We start from the raw sequence: 16,381 nt of genomic DNA, 5'->3' as shown, positions 1-16,381 counted from the left end.
GAGTTACACCAAATGGATGTGAAAACTACCTTTTTGAATGGGAATTTAGATGAAGAAGTTTATATGGACCAACCAAACCAACCAAAGGGGTTTTCAGTTAAAGGAAAGGAACATATGGTGTGTAAACTTAAGAAGTCAATATACGAATTTAAACAAGCTTCCCGACAATTGTATCTTAAGTTCAATGATACTATCACTTCCTTTGGATTTAAGGAAAACACTGTTGATCGGTGTATATATTTGAAGGTCAGTGGGAGCAAGTTCATATTTCTAATTTTGTATGTTGACGATATCTTGCTTGCTACTAGGGGTGTCAGAACCGAACCGAGATACGAACCGAACCGAACCGAACCCAAAATTTGATGCATTTCGGTTCAGTTTCGGTTTCGGTTCGGATCATGGAAAATTAGTCGTATCTTTTTTGCGGTTTGGGTTATTTCAGTTCGGTTCGGTTTGGTAAACCGAACTGAAAGCCAACTTAAATTAAAATCTCTCTTCTTTCTCACCCTTCTCAAATCCTAACTGGCTTTGAACCGAGAACCCTCGCTCTCTTCTCCGGCGGCTCCTTGGTCCCTCTTGCCAGTCGCGTCTCGGCCGATTTCGCCGGAACCCTAGTTCCATTTACTTTCTCGTCAAGAAGCAGGGGAAGAAGAAGGAAGAAAGAAGCCGCTCGATTCCGAGGAAAGACCGGAAACAGAAAAAAGCAAAGAGAGGTTTCGGCATCTAGGCCGGCCATGAGCTCCCAAGAGTTGATGATCTCGGGGCGGGTTGGGTCAGACCATAGAGGCCAGGATTCGGACCGGAAGGACTTGGGGTCGGAGAGAGGGAAGGGGAAGATGGATCCGAGGTGAACCGCGGCGGAGGAGTCGGCGGCGTCGTGGGGGCGACGGCGGAGGGCAGGGGTGGGTCGAGGGTGAGGAGGCCGTAGGTGGTGGAGGTGAGGGAGATGATGTGGTGGCCGAGGGCGGAGGTGGTCTCGAGGGGAGAGAAATCGTCGTCGTGACTCCACAGGTTGGAGGAGATGCAACCCATGGTCCGGAGCTGCTAAATTTATCAGCTTTCCTTCCTCTTCTTGAAAGTTGAAACCGAAACAAAACAAGAAATTGAAGAAGAGAGATGGCACAATGAGCGAGAGAGTTTGAAGGGTGTAGAGAGAGAGAGAGAGAGAGAGAGAGAGAGAGAGAGAGAGAGAGAGAGAGAGAGAGTTCTGGCTTCGATCCAAGAGACGTCTTCTTTGGAGGAGAGAGAGGGGGAAGCAGTAGAATAAAGTAAAAGGGAAATGACTAAAATCAAACACCGAAAACCGAAAATTGATCCGAACCAAACCGAACCAAATTGATTTTTCGGTTCGGTTCATATTCGGTTCAAGCGAGATTCGGTTCGATTCAATGGTTCACCACTAATGGTTCGGTTCGGTTCGGTTTTTCAACAAAACCGAACCGAACCGAACCGTTTACACCCCTACTTGCTACTAATGATCTTGGTTTGTTACATGAGACCAAGAAATTCCTTTCTAAGAACTTTGAAATGAAAGATATGGGTGAGGCATCCTATGTGATTGGAATTGAAATATTCCGTGATAGATCACAAGGATTGTTAGGGTTGTCTCAGAAATCATATATTAATAAAGTTCTAGAGAGATTCAAGATGGAAAAGTGCTCTGCAAGTGTTGTTCCAATTCAAAAAGGAGACAAATTGGGTCTTATGCAATGCCCAAAGAATGAATTGGAACGCAAACAAATGGAACAAATTCCTTATGCATCTATTGTTGGGAGCTTGATGTATGCTTAGACTTGTATCAGGCCAGACATCAGTTTTGCTGTCGGAATGCTGGGCTAGTATTAAAGTAATCCAGGATTGGATTATTAGAAAGTTGCAAAGAAAGTATTGAGATACTTGCAAGGGACAAAAGATCATATGCTCACGTTTAGAAGGTCCGATCATCTTGAGGTGATAGGTTATTCAGATTTGGACTGGGCAAGGTGTGTGGATACCAGAAAATCCATGTATGGATATTTGTTCCTTTTAGCCGAAGGAGCAATTTCATGGAAAAGTGCGAAGCAGTCTATCATTGCTACATCCACTATGGAAGCTAAGTTCATGGCATGCTTTGAGGCCACTGTTCATGGATTATGGCTGCGGAACTTTATTTCACGACTTGGAATTGTCGACAATATTGCCAAGCCGTTGAAAATTTATTGTGATAATGCAGCAGCAGTCTTCTTCTCTAAAAACGACAAGTATTCGAAGGGTGCTAAACACATAGAATTGAAATCCTTTGTGTTAAAGAAGTTCAGAAACGAAGAGTGTCAATTGAGCACATTAGCACCAATTTTATGGTTGCGGATCCGTTAACTAAAGGGTTGCCACCAAAGACATTTAGTGAACATGTCGAAAGAATGGGCATTATTGAAAACCATCATTAACATTATGTTAAAGTTTTATGCTCTTTATGTACTTGACACTCCGATATCACTTATCTATTGTTTCTGATACACTTACGCATCCTATCTTCTTGTGTTGGTATATACATGAATGAATTATGTTAATGTTAAGAGGATTTGTTTCTGAAAAGAAACATTTTTGTTGGACCATTACGTTATCTCTCATTATTGATCATGTTAAGTATATGACTGATACTGTGATACATGGAAGGGACTGTGTCGAACTAATGACATACAACCGCCATAATCCTTATAAGTTCTTACTTAATGATGATTTATGATTTGGCCAATTTGAGAAAGGATTTAGCTTATACTTTGCGCATTATGTTTTATTGTTAAACCTTAAAGTTGAATAATATCACATGGGCCAAGTGAGAGAATGTTGGATTTTATTATGGCCCACGTGATTAATGGCCTGGCCCATATGTTGTTTAAGTTTAACAATTATTATGTGCTAAATTCCTATTGATCAATAGAGAGGTGTATTCTAATTACCGTATATCCTGATGGATGGTGTGACTATAAAAGACCCAATTAGAAACTGATCCTCTCTCAACCCTAGAATAGAACGACGGTTTCTTTTCTATCAAGAACGTCAGAAAGCAAAAAGGGGTCAAGAGAGAGAAACCGATTTCTTCAAAGATTTCTCATCTACAATTGATTTCTTCACAAAGAATCGTCATGGATCAAGGTATGTCTCTCGTCTCTTATGATGTTGTGAAAGTCACCTTGTTCTAAGATTTCGGGAATTATGTCTTGTGCAAATATTAGGGTTTGATTTGCGTAGAACTATTTGAATTTATAGAATTGCGTTGATGTCTTCGCTTCTTTTATGACATTCCACGGCATCACAATCCGAGTTGTCTTCAAACTCGTGCTCTAGTCGTTCGTGTCTACTGTCAGCCGGTCTGCTCATCAAACCTAGACCTGCACGAAGGAAGATTGATAAGATGCAATGTACGAATGAAAATGCAGAAAAGGATCCATAAGAAAAACACAGAAGATACATATCTCTATGACCTTTGTCGTCTCTTTTTTAGTACTTTCACAATTCCACCCGTCTATAAGCAGGAACAACCTTATGTTTTGAAGGTCGTAGTACTCGATCTCACGCAACAACTATAAGCAGCGGAGAGCCCAATTAAAATACAGAATAATAAGGTATGTGCAGGAATGGAGCACTAACCTTCAACAATCTTGTACAGAGCAGACCAACAGCTATCAGCAGGTACTTGATAATGGTACAAAGCATTAATCTTCCTTGTGCATCCCAATCAAGATTTCCTGAAGGGTTATAACGGCATCTTTCGTTCTCTTAAGGATGTTTTCGCCACTGTTGCCATCGTCATCAATATTCAAAATCTGAAAGGCATTATTGGTATTGGAGCTCACCATTAGAGTGAAATTGGCAGCGGCAGCCCAGTAGGAAAAGGCCAATCACTCTCTCGTTGTCTAAATGTTTCGTTTCCATCCGTAACCTTATCTCTTTCCTTTGGAGGACTAAGCTGCATAGATACTGTGCGTTGGCAGAACCGGTGCTTTGAACCATCTTAGAGAATGCACTATCTTCATTTGACAGCAGATTCTCTAGAGTATCGTGTTCAGCTACCTGAAGTGAAAGTTGAAAGCATCGCAATTGATACTTTAATAAGAAGTAGAATCGCAAAGACATTGAAATGCATGATTATTTCATTGGGGGTGCATGGTCCTTTTATGTTGAATCGAATAAGATGGATAATTTTGCTTTTCATTTTTCAAAAGTTTCAAGCGCCATAACAACCATAAGAGTAGAGCGGTTTTCACTTTTACATATACATGAAGACAAATCGTGAATATGCATTTCATGCTATTACTGATGTATGCATGATGAATAGTGGTGTTCGAACATACTTGGCCGGCATCGAGCACAAGAATTCGGTCAGTGTCAATGATGGTATTAAGTCTATGAGCGATGACGAGCATGGTACAGTAGTTAAATTCTTCACAGATGGTTTTCTGGATGAGACCACCAGTTCCAACATCGACGGCAGCAGTTGCTTCATTGAGAACAAGAATCTTTGATCTTCTTAGTAATGCTCGAGCAAGACACAGCAGTTGCCTCTGTCCAACACTGAAGTTCTCTCCGCCCTCAAAAACCTTGACAGCACACAACTTAACATCAATATTGATGGAGATCTTTGATTTTTCCTTTCTTAACTAACAAGAAAGAACCTGCAGATACATTTTAAAACCAATAGAACAGTACAGTTGCATCGGTATAGACAAGTTGAAACATATGTAAAAATCGACATATCAATTTCTGTTATGACTTTTTTTTGGGGTAAAAAATTTCAATTAAGACTTCAGATGCTGTAACATCTTACATATCTAGAAAATTTTATACAGTATCCTTTTCCAACGCCTATACCACTCTGCCAACTATACCACCAAGTCCTTGCCAGATATGACAGCTCTTTTACTCTGCCTTGTGGTCTACAATTTAGTTAAGAAGGAGGGACATTATGCATTTAATGGAAATTCTGCAGACATTATGAAATTAGTCTCTCTTTGGAGATTTCTCCAGTGAGATGAGCTAACCACAGTGCAAGCAGAGCATTCAAACAAGTTATAATCATATATGGAAGACTATAGCTACTTATTTATCACCAATCTCGTCTCATCTCCTTTAACTTCAAAAAGTTTTAACATCCATGCTAATTTTAGATACATAATTTGTGTTTCTAAAAGTATAGGATACATATCATTGTTTTTCATGGATAGTGCTTCGCTGAGAATCTATTGCATACGCATGTCAAACTTTTTCGCTGAACACTAATTCATGTCACTTGCCTTGTATCAATTCAACTCAATTTCTCTCCTCTCTGTGCCAATTATTAACCTAGTCAATCGTTATCATCACTATCTCAAAACTTGCATGCTTTAGACAACGTATAATAATCTTTGTCCTTCACAAGACAATTTTCATTACTCAAATATATTACTCTCAAACATTGTTAGGTAGCTTCCGATAGTTTCATCAACATAAACCCGAATTCAGTAGGAACTGCAATGATCCCTTCATCAACATTTTACATCTAGTAACTTTATTGCAAGCTTACCTCAGCTTCCAGACCATAAGAGTTCCTCCTGATGACATCCTTCAAATGTGCTCTCTCCAGAGCCTCCCAGAGGTCAGCGTCATTATGTTCATTGAAAGGGTCGAGATTGAATCTCACAGTTCCTACACAAAATTGAAAAGAAATAAACTATTGGAGATAATATTTACTCTCCACAAATAATGGAATCTAAAGTTTCTTTTTGGTATATCGTAGAAGCTTCTCAGTCCACAGTAATGTAGTTCAGTGTATGCAGCTATGGTTCGCACTGTAGTGTTTTTCACATGAAATATCGGACAGACATTAAAAGAATATTGGTCATTTTTGTCGAGGATATTCTTTGGAATTAAACCAAAGTAGAAGGACAGCGAATTAAGACATTTGAACTGATCAGGACTGGTCAGTTGGATTGTTCATGTCAAAAAGAAAGCAACCATCCCAGAGTAGTTGGGTAAAGAATCGGAAAGCAAGAACTGCAACTAGCTCTTGTGAACTGATGCTTGCTCCAAGGAGTGAAAAAGTTCTGGAGCTCCAATATTGGACATAATAAGTGAGAGAAAACTCTCAGCTATGTATTGGTTTGAGGACATAGCAATATGAACCAGTGAGAAGACTGAAAAGCATGAACTTGTTAGCAGAATTTCCTATGGAATGTCAGAGAGGTTAAGGGAAATGGGGGAGGGAAGAATGAAGCGATTTTAACAAACAAGTTTGGGTGATAAAAGAATTTCACAGTACCTACCTGAGAAAAGAACTGGCGATTGCGGTATGATGCTCAGCACTTTCCGCAAATCTTCCAGTCCTATTTTAGAAGTGTCGCGTCCATCGATCAAGATTCTTCCTTTTTCCAGCTCGACAATTCGTAACAAAGCATTTATCATGCTAGATTTTCCAGCACCCGGTTCTTCCGACTATTCCCAGCTTCTCACGGGGCGCTACCTTAAAAGACAATCCATGCAAGATGGGAGGAAGTTCAGGTCTGTAACGAAGGACCACATCATCGAAGTCCATTGATCCCAATGAAGGCCAACCGGGAGGGGGCCGGCTGTTCTCTATTATAGCCGGAGCCTCGGAAGGCAACTCTATGTATACACCCACACGCTCCACGGCATTTAGACTATTCTCAGCACTGCTTGCTTGTTTCAGAACACCGCTCATAAGGTTCGTTATATTCAAAGTGTAGCTGAGGAGGAGGCCCATTGTGGAAGCAAACGCTGCTCTGTTTTCTGCTTTTCCGGTCTGCATGACTGCAAATGTCGCGGCTAACGAGATCATTATGCCTCCTAGAGTCTCCAACCTAATGGAGCGCCAACAGTTAGAACTGATATTGACAAGGGTGAATCTGATATTATTGTCCATGGCCTTGGCATTAATGGCGGCCAATCTATCATATGCTTTATATGCACGTATTGTCACAAGCCGTTCAATGCTTCTCCAAATTGCGCATAAACTGGAGATCTGGTGATTGAATCCAGGCGTTTCACTTCACGAGATGTAGCCTGTTAACAACACAAGGCAAACAATTAAAGGACAATTATATCCAAACTTCCAAAGGACTCAGCTATGGGTAGAGGACGAAGCATGCTTTAGAACAAGAGGGGGACTAAGGGTGCGTTTGGCAGCCATTCTATTCCCGGAAATAATTTCTGTCCAGAAATGATTCTTTTTTGTTTTCTTGCCTGGAAACAATTTCTAAGTATTTGAAGGTGTTTGATAACTATCCAAAATTTCTATTATTGGAATAGAAAAAGAATAGAAATGTGTTTGGTAACCGCACAAAATTCCTTTTTACTAATAATATTTTAATAATATATTGAATTTTTTAATATTTCTTTCTTTTTATTTCTTATTTCTTTTTTTTTTCCTTCTTCCCCTTCCTTGGCCATGGCCGGTTGCCGGCGCCAGCAACCGGCCATAGGCTAGGGCCCGCGAGGGCGTCGCGGCCCTCGCCGGCCACCAGCGAGGGTGGCTAGGGGCTTGGGAGAGGGTCACACTCGTCAGATTTGGCAAGGGCTGGCTGGCGAGGGCGGCGGTGAGGGTTGCCCATGCTAGATCCGATGAGGGCGGCCTTCACCGGCCCTGGCCTGTGGCCGGTCGCCGGCGACCGGCCACATGCCAAGAAGAAGAAGAAAAAAAAAATTTCTTTTCCATTTCTAATTCTTGTTTTTTTTTTCTTCTTGATTCTGTTCCAAAATTGATTTTGGGAACAAATTTTTGCAAATTTGTGCTCAGGAATAAAAACTTTACCAAACGGATTTCTGTTCCAAAACTGATTCTGAGAACAAAAGAATAAAGATAGTTACTGTTTGGCCGGTTGCCAAACACGTCCTAAGACACCACTAGCTCTATAACTTTCGTAGGGTGCTCACTTGAGTACCACAACTTTTTTTTTCAATCGCCTGAGTGTCATAACTTCTAAAAAAATGGAAATACAACATGACGTTATCAGCTTATGTAGCAAAAGAAAAAAGCCAACCCCACTTAGTGGGACAAGGCTTCACAATTCTTGTTGTCAGTAGCACAGCACATATAACCTTGTATGAAAAAGCATTAGGGCCCAAAAAAGAGTGCTCTCACCTGGTAATACAGATGGGCTGCATAAAACAAGATCAAGAGTGGCATTATGGCCCAAAGAGAGATTGTGCTCACAATTCCTATAAGCACAAAAGTCGAAAGTAGCCACCAGACTTGGCCTATAAACATATTCACAAGTTGGGCGACATTGCAATCTATGTCACCTAGATCCTTGGCAAACCTGTTGATTATTCTTCCCATTGGGTTGGTGTGAAAGAAAAGCATCGGTACCCTTAATATAGACTGGAGCATAGAATCATGCAATCTTTTTGCTGCATGAAGACTCGAAATGATCAACCAATAAGCATTAGTCAGTGTCACGGTCACCTGATTCATGGAAACATGGGAGTCATCACGGAAGTTGCTAGACAGACCTACACTTCAGGTGACATATACCCACATCCACCAAAGACTTTAAAATACAGAAATCTAAAAATATAACAAAGCTAGCAAATAGTCTGTTCCATGGTAAGATTCTCATTTAAAATTACATTGACTTTTCTGCACTACCAGCAAGGTATTGTTATCCAAACTCAAGGACTAAGAGGTAACGTGGCTTTCCCACTTCATCAATGATCAAGAAAGAAATTATAGAAGCACAAGCTACTGCATAAAAGATAGTAAACTTAGGAGAACTATCTACTGAATTTTGACGTACCTGACTAAAGGACAGGAGTGCATAGATCAATATGTAGAATCCTGGTCTGTAGTTCTCCAAAGTGCTTTGATCTGTCCAGAAACTCAACCACATGCTACTTGAAATTCGAAGAACTTCAGTGGAAATATAGCATATGAAGAATACTGCCACCACCCATAGGCCTCCCAGTGCCCCTTTGTACCTAAAAATAGATTAAGCGAAAAAGAAAATCAGTTCATACACATGTCACATATAAGCAGTATTATTCCTATGTAATTCTATACAATGGGGTCCAGATTTGTGAGTCCTAATAAAAATAAAGGGAAGAAAGCATTTTACCAAACAAAACACAGTGTTGGTTTTCACTAAAAAGGAATTAGCAAATGCATCAACCATAGGTGTTTATAAGCATTTAATGATACGCGTGACCATAGTCATGTGGAGAAAACCTAAGCATCGCAGGAAAAGGTACCTAGAGACCACGTTTTGAGTGATGTCAAGTGAAGCTGAGAAACAAATGCTGCACAAACTTTACACTACATCAATGTTGCCTCCATACAGTATCAAGTGTTGCATGGACTTTCTTGAATTTTTCATTTGAGATATCAAACAAATGTTTGAGGTCATTTAATTGGCTAATTTGAATCCTAGTTCCATTGTAGAGTTCAAGAAAGTTTTTAGGTTATAAATTTCTTATCCAAAAGTAAGCCTTTACAATTAAAGCTTCCTATCATGGATTTCACTACCTCGTCAGGACTTTCCAACTCACGACACACGTTTCCCGTTCCTCTTGCTTAATATGTACCAACTTCTCTCCTTTACGTTTCTTGCCATAGCCTTGATCTTTTGGCAATTCGTTAACAATGTTAACTGCTGGTTTTGTTGTTTTCTCCTCCTCTTCTGTTTGTAACTTCATTTTTCCTGCATTCTCCATAAGTTTCTGGAACAGTTCCCCGCTTCTAGAGAGCTCCTCAAAAGTCCCTTCCTCTTTGACCATTCCTTCATGAACCAAAATGATTCGATCCACTTGAGGAAGAAAATGTAGCTGGTTCGTGACAAGAACCCGCGTTTTCCCTTTCAGATCTTCCTTGATACAGCTATTAAACACCTGTAGGTGACTGTGGGTTAGTATAAGCTAATACGGGAATTGGCCTCATTTCTGAAAATTCAAAGAAGAGATCCTACTGAATGGAAGATCTATAAATGTGAAACTAAAGTTTACTTCAGATGTGGAGATCAGTCGAGCAAAAAGTTCGGATACCCCTTGTTAATAACTATTAAAAAAAAGCTGGTGAAACAAAGACAATAATAGATATACCTAAATTTAAATTAAGAAGTCCCAAATCAGAAAAACATATGAGTTTTGAAATTAGCAGACGTTGCTTCAATTATCCCAAGATTGATTGCAGCAAGTTATCTTAAGGGCAGGACTGTAGGATCAGAATTCTTAACCTTGTTTATCTGAAGTATTTGAGCATACTTCGCGTAAAAAGCTTTTCAAGTATACAGGTAATTGTTGAAGCCCTATAACATCAATTGCTACACCAGTGGTAATCTGAAGTGACAAATATCCTGCGTCCTGAATTTCATACCTGTCGACCAACATGAGCATCCAGAGCACTTAAAGGGTCATCAAATACGTAAACATCTGAATTTGAGTATACAGCCCTGGCCATAGAAACCCTCTGCTTTTGCCCTCCGCTTATATTCACCCCTCTTTCGCCAATCTCTGTAAGATCGCGACCCTGAAGATTGAAACAGATAATTATCGGATCACATCCCGTGTTAATAAGAGAATCTTGCAAAGCACTGAGTCCAACTTAACTGGAAGCAAATCAAGATCATGCTCCAGTTCAGTAATGCTGACCGCCTTCCAATAACTTTCTGGTTCAAATTCGGACCCAAATAATATGTTGTCACGCACCTGATATCACACAGTAGGGATTAGGACACGAGATGAAATGATGATATTGTTCCCAACATCGACGGAAAAACAAAACCAGCACTGTGCAACTTACAGTGGCATTGAAAATCCATGACACTTCAGGAACATAAGCAACGGTTCCCCATACAGTAATAATGCATGCGTCGGAGATAGGAGGGAGTTCCCCAAGCATTGCGGATATGAGAGATGTCTTTCCCTCTCCAGTACCACCAATAATAGCAACTAAGCTACCAACTGGTATGTCCAGACTGATGTTTGACAATGTGGGTTTTTCTGCCTGAAGTTAGCTGAAAATTTAGCCTCCAGTTGAAATAAGATATGGGAACAAAAAGACTGGAAACCACCGTAAATGACCATATCTTTTATCAGAGAGAATGACATCTTACAATATATTGAAATTTCAAAACGATGGAAAAAGAGATGCACTCCTCTGAGTTTTGAGTTCAGTTATTTGCCTCCTCAGACATTTAACAAGAGTGAATTAACCCCAAAACATTACACTCTAGAAATTAGCACAAGTTCCCTTGCATGATTGGTCATGTAGAAGTTGTAAGTGCTTTAATCACTTAACTAAAAGCTTAAGTTGTTCAATGAAGATGTGCTTTAAATTTTGATTACAACATCAACTAACTTTGATGTTCATGAAAGACTTCTAATATGCCCTTATCCTTCAGATCACGGCAGTGGTTATTTTTGTTTCTAAATGCATGGCCGATGGTGGTACAGCCCCTAAAACCTAGACAATTCATACATACTGAAGTCAACAGTTTATTCACATTGAATTGGGAAAAGGTAAGTGATTTTGCCAGAAAATGAGGCATATGTTTATTTGACCTTTCTGTCCCATGAGAAGTCCCCATCCTTGATTAAAATTGAAGGCTGTCCTGGCTCAATTGGTGGATTTGGAACTACACATACAAATGTTCGCAAGCACTGTTAAATTAAGGTTGCTGGATCTAAGTTGTAGAATACGCGTAATCTTTGAGAAAGCAAAGGTAAAAAACCGTAATAAGCACAAGAAATTCTGACTCCCACTTTCCAAATATTGTAAAAGCAGTTTAATGAAGAGATAATCTGTTACAGATTTAGTTATCACAACATGGTTTTAGCCTTCCATTTCAATTTTCACATTGATGTTACAGGTTTAACCTTTGACTCAATATATTTCTATTGTTGTGCTATTTCAACAACTAGACAATCAGTTTAGTTTAGACAAAAATGTAGTATATGAGCAATGATCGTCCCGTTTTTTGCATGTCGTTTTGTCCAACTCAAAGAATCAAACTCCTCAGTAAGATGATCTACTGCAGTTCACCTTTAATATTCTATCTCATTTTTCTAGCAGTTTAATACTGCCAACCATTTTCTTCATCGCTAAAGCAAGATGAATTAATACTTAAACTGAGTGAGGGATATCACAAACAACATATCCAAGGTACAAAATTAGGAGGAAAAACAAAATGATATTTTTTACTAACCACATAATAACCACACATGTTGTTGACAATGGGTTAGATCAGTAGACTTCTATTGAGTACAGAGATACAGAAATGAGGGTAGGATGAAGTGAAAGAACCTGAGACATCAAGTTAGGTAGCCTGTTCGGAGGAGACTGTAGCACCGCAAAAAGAGAAAGTGATGTAAACGCTCTGGCTGGTGTCAAATGCCCACCAAGTAAAGTGAATGTCCTAAATGAGACAACGGTTACGATGACGGGGATGCTGTTCAGTACGAAGCTGTTGAACTGCCACCAGAGTTAAACTCTCAGACAAATGGAAAACCATCAAGCATTATGGAAGAGAAAATGCCATGTCCATTAGCTCTCTCGCCCACCTGACAAAAAGGGTCCATATTCATTTGTCTACTGCTAGTTGAGAAACAAATGGAGACTATTTTTTGTTGCACTTTTTGCTAATAAATCTGCTGATTCAAACAGCTAGTATAAGTCTATGACTACTCAGCTTACACAAAACGGAGTCCAAGACCAGATGGATGATTTGACACGGTAGATCAATCACCTTTCTCAATTTTACACTCACTCTCAATATGAAAATAAATAGAGAATTTGAATTGCTAGCACATGAGTACTTATGAAAGTTTTTTAACTGCTGTCGGTCTACTTGGTAAATTTATATTAGACAGAAAGAGCCAAGACATGTCGTTCTATAAATAGTGTTTTCACAATTCTTTTTTTACATGAGCAATATCCTGCCACAGAGGATTTTTTTATCTCTCTCTCTCTCTCTCTCTCTCTCTCTCTCTCTCTCTCTCTCTCTCTCTCTCTCTCTCCGTGGATGTGTGCATGTGCGTGTACGTGTGTGTGCGCGTACGTGTGTATTATAGACTGACATAGATATGCATATCGGGGAAAGCAAGAATTTTCCAACTGTCGATACAGAAGATAATTCCACAATCAGCAGGCATAAGATCATCTTAATTTTTATAACGTCCATACCGCAGATAGTAGTTGTGCTCTACAGAACCATGAAAGCTCATCATTTCGTACTTCTTGAACTCTAGATTGAAAGATCTTTTCCCAAACACAACATCTGCAGAAATTTTCCAATGAATCTCAGTCGTTATAAAAAGAACACAGCCATAGAGAATGTAGGCCAGAGCTTCCCATACTTCGCCGCGTCTATTGCGGCCAAAATTTCGTTCATGAGGCTGACTCTCTTGTCAGTCCACTGCAGCCTTTCCTTGGTGAATTTTCGCATTTTGCTGTTTATGACCGTCTAGTTCACCATGGACAAGATTAGAACATGTAAGCCAATTAATTGACAGATAGACAATTAATCATCAAGGTATAAATGTTAATCCATGAGCTGAGAGTGACAATTTGGCGCAGAAAACCTCTTTTAGCTAACCACATGGCGTAAATGTAGAGATTGTGAGTCTGGGAATATCTTAACGAGTGATAAGCCGTGTAGGCAGACATCACTAATTTTGACTCCTGGAACTCTTTACTTGTTAGATCATTATCCTTTGGTCATAATGGCAAGAAGATGTAATTGCATTCATTTCTTGAGCAACCAGATTAGGCTTACCTAAAGCATGTGTTGTAGCACATAGTACCACACCAATGTGATATTGCCTATCAGCAATACTACTCCGATACAACCATTACTATATAGAAGTTCAGAGGATAAACAACCTCTAATGAGTACCTAGATCAGAATGCCCTTCATAACAATTAAAGTTAAAGAGAAGTGGGACCTCCAAGTCAGCACAAATATTAGCATATATATGCTATTAACTTAAATTGGTAAATGGTTACTGATCATGGAAGAAATCGGTATTACTGATGTAATCGAGAGGACAAACTTTTGAGGGAATAAGAGAGCACAAGCTTACTTGCAATGGGATCACGAGGACAAGCACAAGAGATCCAAGCAGCGAAGCAACACCTAATTGCTAGTACAGAAGAACCATGGCAATGACAATGCGAAATGGAGCCGACCATAAGTTGTGAAGTTGTTGGCATATTTGCTGAAGAATGTCAGGTATCACATAAGATGTATTTCAGAAAATTCGCTTTTGCAAAATCAGAAGAGCAGGACATATGATTTCTGAACTAAGGAAGATGTCAACATTGACTTAGCTAAATCACGTTGCAGCAATAAGAGAACTATAGTAGCGATGTCATAGTCATGTCTGAGGTAAGAATCTCACCTGAAGTGCATTAGCATCTGTTGTTATCATGTTTGTTATCTTTCCAGATTGGAACTTCTTGCGACCCTCGTGAGAGAGTCTTAAGGATTTGCGGAAAATGGCTGCCACCTACCAATTAGGTTGAATAAGCTATGGTAATTGCCCTCCTACTATAAAGGACGAAGAACAAGCTAGACTAAACATCTGACACTGGGAATTAGTACTATCTGGTAGAAGTTTTACCAAAGTTGACCTCAGCCTAAATCCTGTCCGAAATGCATTCTGAAAATACTGGGCTTCACAAAGCACGCCGAACGACTGAACAGAGTTCAATCAGAAGTCAATAACATATCCTTAAACAGCAAATTTCACTGATCTTATTGATGAAAGGACATGATCATGGGATCAGAATCAAAAGACAGAGGCACAGATAAATATGAGTAATTGGCAACCCTCGCCTGAGTCCTCGCCCGACGCCGACGAGGGTCGGCCTCACCCGCTCTGGCGAGGGCGACCCTTGCCCGCCCAGGTGAGGGCGACCCTCGCCTCACCGAATCCGGCGAGGGACGTCCTCGCCCAACCCCAATGCCGGCAAGGGCTGCCCTCGCTGGCTTCCCTCCGCCGTGGCGGCAGAGGGAAGAGAGAAAAAAGAAAAAAAAGGAAAAAAAAACAGAAAAAAGAAAAAAGATGAAAATGCCCTTGGACAAAAGTATTGTGGGGTAAATGTATTACAAGTGGCATAGTTTGGAGTTTTTCGTGTCACAAAAAAAAATTCAGGGTAAATTTGTCACAAGTGGCATAGTTTGGCGTTTTTTATGGTGTTTTCCCCAATTTTTTCGAGCAATTTTTTCTGAAAGATTGTTTACTTCACTTTGTAACCAATGACAAATGTATTGCACAAGGGAGAAGATATATCTGACTTTCCATTGACCTTTTCTTAATAGCGGGTCAAATAGCATCCGGGCCAGTTTTCACACATCTCGACTAATTCACCTTCTTGGGCGATCGTAAGAGCGCATTAACCTATATAAGTTTGATGTGTTTGGAATTTTATTCCTAGGATGCTTCTGTACCATAAGAAAGGGAGCAAACTCTCTTGCCATTAAGATCAACACCTTGTTGATGTCGACATTATTTTACACAAGAAAAGAATGAAAAAAAAATGCTTTTTCAACAAACTATAGCTTCGACCAGAAAAAAAAAAAACTATTGCTTTAATTGCAAATTTGTGAATATTGGAAACTCTAAAGGAGGAAAGTACAATTAAAAGGAACGTCGTGCAATTAATTGGCGCGTTTGAAAGTTCTTGACAAAATTGCCACAGTGACTAAAGGCCCGTTGTGCTTTTATCTTGTATTTACCCTATTAGAAAGAGGACCTCTTTTTAATTTATAGTTTAAGGAGAGGACAGGGTCTGTTTAGTAACGTTTCTGTTTCTTTGTTTTTCTGTTCTTTTGTTCCCCGGAACAGAAAAAGAACAGAAATCCGTTTAGTAAAAAAAAAATATTTTTTTGTTTTTGGAACAAAAAAGTGTTCCAAAAATAGACTTGGAACAGAAATAAGAAGCAAAAAAAATCTGCTTCTTGTTTCTGGAACAAGAAAAAAGAAACGATTTTTTTTTCTAGAATTCTACAAAAATAAGAAACAATCCATCGGCCGCAACCTCGCCCACCGCCGCCTCTCGCCGTCCTTCGCCGCCACCTACCGCCCGCCTTCCGCCGCCGCTGCGCCGCCGGCCAACACTCGCGGCCGCCTCCCGCCCGCCGGCCGCTCTTGTCGTCGACCACCGTTCTCCACCGCTCGACGCTTATCGCCACCCACCACCGGCCGCCATCCTCCACCGCCGGCCGCCGTGCTCCATCGCCCGACAGTGGCCGCCACCCGGCGCTGGCCGCCTCCCCCCGCCAACCACCCGACGCCGGCGATCGCCCACCACCGATCGCTGCCTCCGCCGCCGACCACCCACCACCGGCCGCCATCCTCCGCCGCCGGCCATTGTGTTTCACCGCCCGACGCGGCCACCACCCGGCCGGCC

The 16,381-nt window shown here is 40.5% G+C and overlaps 1 pseudogene; it reads right to left on the bottom strand.

Moving 5' to 3' along the window:
• Positions 1-3,625: 3,625 nt before the first annotated feature.
• On the bottom strand, positions 3,626-15,449 carry LOC115687241 (ABC transporter C family member 2-like; annotated as a pseudogene).
• Positions 15,450-16,381: the final 932 nt, after the last annotated feature.

This window comes from Syzygium oleosum, unplaced genomic scaffold (assembly GCF_021117445.2).
Source record: "Syzygium oleosum isolate NSW1041296 unplaced genomic scaffold, Sole_v2.1 Sole_v2.18, whole genome shotgun sequence".
NCBI lineage: Eukaryota > Viridiplantae > Streptophyta > Magnoliopsida > Myrtales > Myrtaceae > Syzygium > Syzygium oleosum.
This window is presented reverse-complemented; position numbering and strand designations above follow the sequence as displayed.